Below are 6,000 nucleotides of genomic sequence, written 5' to 3'. Positions count from 1 at the left end.
TGGACGTATCTTAATTCCACCAATTCAAGCGTAAAACGATTTCATATGGGAAACTGTTGTAACATACCTATTCATAAAGCAATAAAACCTAACGTAGGTCTAAAAAATGCAAATTTGTGAAGGCGACGAATAATTTTAATTATTTTTAAAAGTTTAACGAACCTATAATAGTAAATACTCTCATCCGATGTAAGATCATTATGAATAATGAATTTGCAAAAACGCGCTGTAGATATACTTATTTAGTCTACACATACGAAATTCCTCCATGCAAGGTACATTCAACAGATCATTGTTAAGTCGTATTAACATAGGTATAAATACTACAAGACAGCATTAGTGTAAATATCAAAAGTATTACAAAAGAAGAAAAAAGATCATAGAGTTCAAACAAATATTTTCTCACACGGTAACGTTTCATTTGAAAATTATAAAAAAACATTAAAAATCAACTAAAAATTAAAAGGAAGACATAAAGGAACAGAGAAGAGTAATTTGGTAACGATGCTACAATTTAAGTATTCCTGTTAAAAACATAGTGAGCCTTAACCTTTCACGCAAGTGCGACGTGCTTTATCATTGCATCTTTCCGCGCAACATATTTCGCAACCCTTTCGGACACTTTCTCATCCTTTTTTTTCCTCTCCTAAGAAGGCAGAGTCTTATTTCAGAATCAGAATTCTTTTTTCCCCTTAACTCCTCCCTGAAATAGCTTTATAATGACGTCGGACACTTCAAATATTAATTTAGGGAGAACAGCATACCGAGAAAAAGAGACATATTTAGACCTCTTCCTCGCCAGATAATATTTTCCTCATTCCAGTTCGGTAGTTTAGATGAGGAGTTTGGGAGATGAATTTAAGAATGACAAAGGTGAGCGAGAAGCAAGAGTCGAGGTACCCGTTAGGAGAACGCATCACTCCCGCTCGACTGTTTTTTATCCCACCTAACTTTATATTATAAACGTCTGTCGTCTTAAAATTTTCATGGTATATTCAACATATCATTATCGACAGTTTTCTGTACATTAGAAATGAAAACTGTACCACAGCATTTTCCTTTGAATATTTTTTTATATTTAAAATGCAAATAAATAAAAATGTATCTAATTACTCTGAAAACAAAAGACGATAGCACAAGTGGTGACCGAAAAAAGAAAAAAAAAACATACGACTAATCGGGTGGAAGTGATGCGTCCTCTTAATTACTCACTCCTATGGCTTGGAAGAGGCAAATTTACTATCTCTATCTTATTGACAAAAGTATATAATCGTGTGGATTCTGAAATCATCCGTACGTATTTTACGCTTATTAAATTGTCAGAGTGCTGGATTAAAATTGAAAATAGTTTTTGCTACATTTGTCTCAAGAATATAATCCTAAATAGTCAACCGCATATAAATTAAAGACCATGTTTTTCAGTGTGAAACCTTAAAGTCTAGTAAATTCTGGTAAAGTCTAGTAAATTACGGATTTCATTTATACGAAGGTTTTGTTTAGCATAGTAAGTAATCTAATCGAAGTCCATTTATAACAAATATTGGCCAACTTACCATCAAACTTGAGGATTTATGTATATCTGTATTCATTATATGCTTGGGAAATTATCGTTGTACTGACAAAAACAGTATTCCATTTTTATGAGGGATTTATAACGTAGTAAGTATTTTAGTTTTGGATCATTCAAAACAAATACTGGCCAACTTACAATCTTTTGATGAAAACATTTATAGGAATACACCATAGCCTACATTTTTGCAAAAAAAGAGATAAACTATAATTTATTCCTAAACTTTTGGTACTATTTTCATGCAACCTTATGAACGGCAGAGATAGTCAAAATTAAAAGCTATCGAAGGTGAATTTTCTTACTTATCAACAGCTTAAGAAGTCATTTTCATTTAAAAAATCCAAATGCTGGTACTTTATGCCATTTTATGACATGTTTAGAATTCTGAATACCGGCAGAGCTGATATGAAATCAAAATTAAGTTTAGGTATCCTTCTCCCAATTATTTTTAAAATAATCGAGGATCGCTTTATTTTGAAATCGATCAATCGAAAATACATCGATCCGGTGCCTTTCCATGAACCTGTGACATTGAGTCGCACACCTCAAAGGACTTTAAAAATTATCGGTATCTTTATTTGAGCTGATGCCACATAAGAACATTTATTACATAGACTTTGAGGTTTCACACTGAAAAACGTGGTATTTAATTTCTATGTGGTTGACAATTTAGGATTATATTCTTGATACAAATGTAGCAAAAACTATTTTCAAAATAAACCTTCGTAAATAGAAACCATTTTAAAAATAAAAAAAAAACGATCTCTCAAGGGTGGTTGTAGGAGGATTTTTCTAGACGGGATTTAATGGCATCAGGAAGACAGATGAAAGAAGAGAGAAAAGATACTATGAAGGGAAGACGAGGAGGATATTTGAAAAGATGAAGAAAATAAAAAGTAGGATCTGGGGTCCCGAAAAATGAAAGCTTTTGGGAGTTTTTCGGAGGAGAGGCAGGAGAGGGAAGATTTGCCACGAGTTTTTGGACCAACGCAAAAGAGGGAGAGAGAGAGAGAGCTGGAGAATGTTTTTTGAGTGGGGTAGAATAATGGAAGGAGGCAAGGATTTTCATGGGACGGGCGGAGGTTCTACGTCTCTTACACGACTCCTATCACCTCAATACCCCGAGGCACAGAATTCTGAGCTCTTTCGCCATACCACTACCCCCCCCCCCCCCTCTAGTCCCCTCGTTCTCTCTACGACCAAATTTTCTTTCGTATTCTATTCCCTCTCCATCTTTTCTCTCCAAGGCTTCGAAAAACCCTACTACTCTCCACCCCTTACAAAAGCGCGTCCTTAGACACCCAACTCACACCCTCCGTACAGTCCTTCGTTTCTTAAACCTTTCACTCCATCCCAGCTTTTTCAAAATCCACCGATTATTTTCATTGTATACGCCTATGTGAGCCCAGGGGTCTGCCCAAAGTAATTACTATTTGCTACTCTACAGCGAGGATAATTACTAGAATACTCAAATCATTACTTGAGTACTCAAATGAATTAATACTTAACGGGATGAACTCCGAGTTTTCCAGTGATGGCAATGAATGTCCCGTGTGGATATCAAAAAAACCAAGTTTCAGACTCAAAGACATTTGTCAGTGTACCTACGGTCTTCCTATACATTGTTATTCACTGCAGACCATAACAACATGGATGCATGGACATTTCCTTCGCCATTCATAATTTATTCGAGTGCGCACATATTCATGTGAATTCTCATGCATTTATTTGAGTAAGTACATACGTTTATACGATGAGTAAAAAATATCACCTTCAGAAATCGTTTGGCATCTTAATCATGAGGTGCTAATAAATCAATCACAATGTCTCACATATTTATGTGTATTAATGGGTTTATATGGTTACTAGCTGACCCGACGAACTTCGCACCGCCTAACAATCAATGAACTTACAGTTTAGTTACACCATTTATAAATCAAGAGCGGCTGTATCGTTTTTAATCATGTTTAATTTATTATAATAAAATAAGGATACAAATTCGATAAAACTACGTAATTGAGTATCAAAATTGCTTGTCAGAAAGACTTTTCTTTATTGAATCTACATAGGGTGGATCGGAGAACGTTTAAGGAGGAACCTGCGCTTCGAAATACTGCTTTCATTAGTTAGATAAACTCGATAACAACGAGTTAAAATCGCTAAATTAGTCATTCATAAAAATTAAAAGTAATCCTAAATCAATCAAAATAGCTGTACAATGCATGAATTTTACTTAAAATGGAATAATCTAGTGATATGAAGAATGGCTGTTATATTGACTCTTAGGTATCGGAAGAATTTAAGTACTTTCTCTGGAAATACAGTAAAGCTTTATAACTACATCATTTGTGATGAATAAAATGAACTTAACTAATGAGACCTTTTGCTCTGTTAATTTCAACCTATTTTGGAAAAATGGTTTATTTATAATTGCTGACCACCAACTTGACAACGCTGCCAACATATCGTAGCTTCACAGCGGTTGAGCACCTTTGTTTGTTTACGTTACCTCGTAGAGTTACGTTGCATTGTGACAATATTACTCGTTTTATTATCCCTTTTACTTAGCCTTAAGTTATTAAATATACCTTTGGGCTGAAGTGATGGCGTCATTATGCCGATTTAAAGGCAAATTTGTGTCTGAAGGTAAAGGTAAGAGCTTGGATCATTTGAGGAAACGAAATGTGGCCGAAAGTGAATCCATCAATTCCATCGAAGCGATTTCAACGAGTGCATCTGTTGAAGGATACCGAATCGTTTACGTGCATTTTTAATTTCTTAAGAAATTTTTGCAATATTTCCCAACATAAAGTGTCCATCATTGTTTAAATAATCTATGTTTATGTCTTGATTTATGAAGATTAAAGTCCCTGTCGAATGACTGACACAAAGCTCTTTAATGTTTATTTCTTTGTAGATTTTCCATTCAATAGCCTCATCCATACTATTAATAAGGAGTTGATTAGTGAAAATTAGAAACTAATGTGTCAGTTATAACCCAAATGTAATTCGAATCATTAGTATCAGGATAAATAAATAATACTTGTTCCTAGTGCCGAAGTTTCAGTAAATTTGGAAGGCTGGCATTGCAACCTCTACGGACTCACTTATGTCAGCTGCCATCTATTGTTCAGGAATGCATCATAATTTTTATCCTCCTGCAATGACTTCATGAATAGGTAAATGTATTTACTGTTGTTTTTTAAAATTATGCTAATTGGACCTTTGGAAAACGTATCAAAGTAAATTGTTTGGTCAGTGAAAAAGGAAGTACTCTTGTCTATTTTATGTTATACTTTCGAAGAATTACATGGGCGAATATTCGATTAATTAGTACGTTCGCGAAGTTGTATTTCCAAATACTACATAGTCGGTACCCAACGGCAATATGCTTGTCTCGTGGTACATTCATTAACCTGTACACCTTATTCTAGACATTTAATATCAATTAAACTGATGATTAAATACATAATGCGCTAGATTTTCTACTTTACGCTTAGAACTTCTATTTAAATAAGTATTTTCTACAAGTTGAAAACGATGCATATTTTTCGAAATAAACGTAAAAAAATTTGAAGTAGTATTCAGAAGAACAGATAAACTATCGCAAGTCTCATTATATTCCATCATTTTCGCTTTTGAAGCGATACGCCGACAATTTCAAGGGATGTATTGAATTCCGGTCATGATTATTCGCATGTTTAATAAAATGTAGTCGCATATAGGAATTACTTTAACAACCAGCACTGATAAATTTCATACTTCGGTGTATAGCACGTTTCGAGATGAACTGAATATTCGTTTAATGAATACGTATAAAAATGACTCCGAAAAATCCAATTCACTGGAATTATGCAGCGGTCGACAGGTGCAATATCGCTCTTCATATTTAACCTCCGTATATTTGCAACGTTGCCACTACCTCCGCCGCATAATGGCTGCTCGCTCTGCAGAAAACCGGAAGTATGTTCTTTAAACTTAAATACTGGCGCTAACATATCGGTAACCCCTTCTAAAAAAATACATATATTAAGCATCGATGTCTATTCTATACTGTGCTAATTTTTTAACGATATATTTCGGGCCAAATTTGAGATAACAAATGTTTTACAAGGGAAGGTCATCATTCTCCCATAAAGACAATGTATTTCAAGGTGGAAATCCGTCATTTTCAAATTCATAAATCTTTCTTAAATGGCCGGTGACATAGTAATATTTTTTCACTATTCGATAGAAAAAATAAGGAGCAACAACATATGTCAAAATAAGGGGAGGTTTTCGGGCATGTTTGAAATGATGGTTCCTCCTTAAGCGAATTTTTTTCAATGAATTTTCTTAAGTTTTAGCTTAAGAAATTTAAGGCACTGTGGTTTTATAAAACAGTTAATGAAATAAAAATTATACGGATTCAGTTGTTGGCAATTTGTGTT

The sequence above is a fragment of the Ischnura elegans genome, chromosome 4 (assembly GCF_921293095.1).
Source record: "Ischnura elegans chromosome 4, ioIscEleg1.1, whole genome shotgun sequence".
Classification (NCBI taxonomy): domain Eukaryota; kingdom Metazoa; phylum Arthropoda; class Insecta; order Odonata; family Coenagrionidae; genus Ischnura; species Ischnura elegans.
This window is presented reverse-complemented; position numbering follows the sequence as displayed.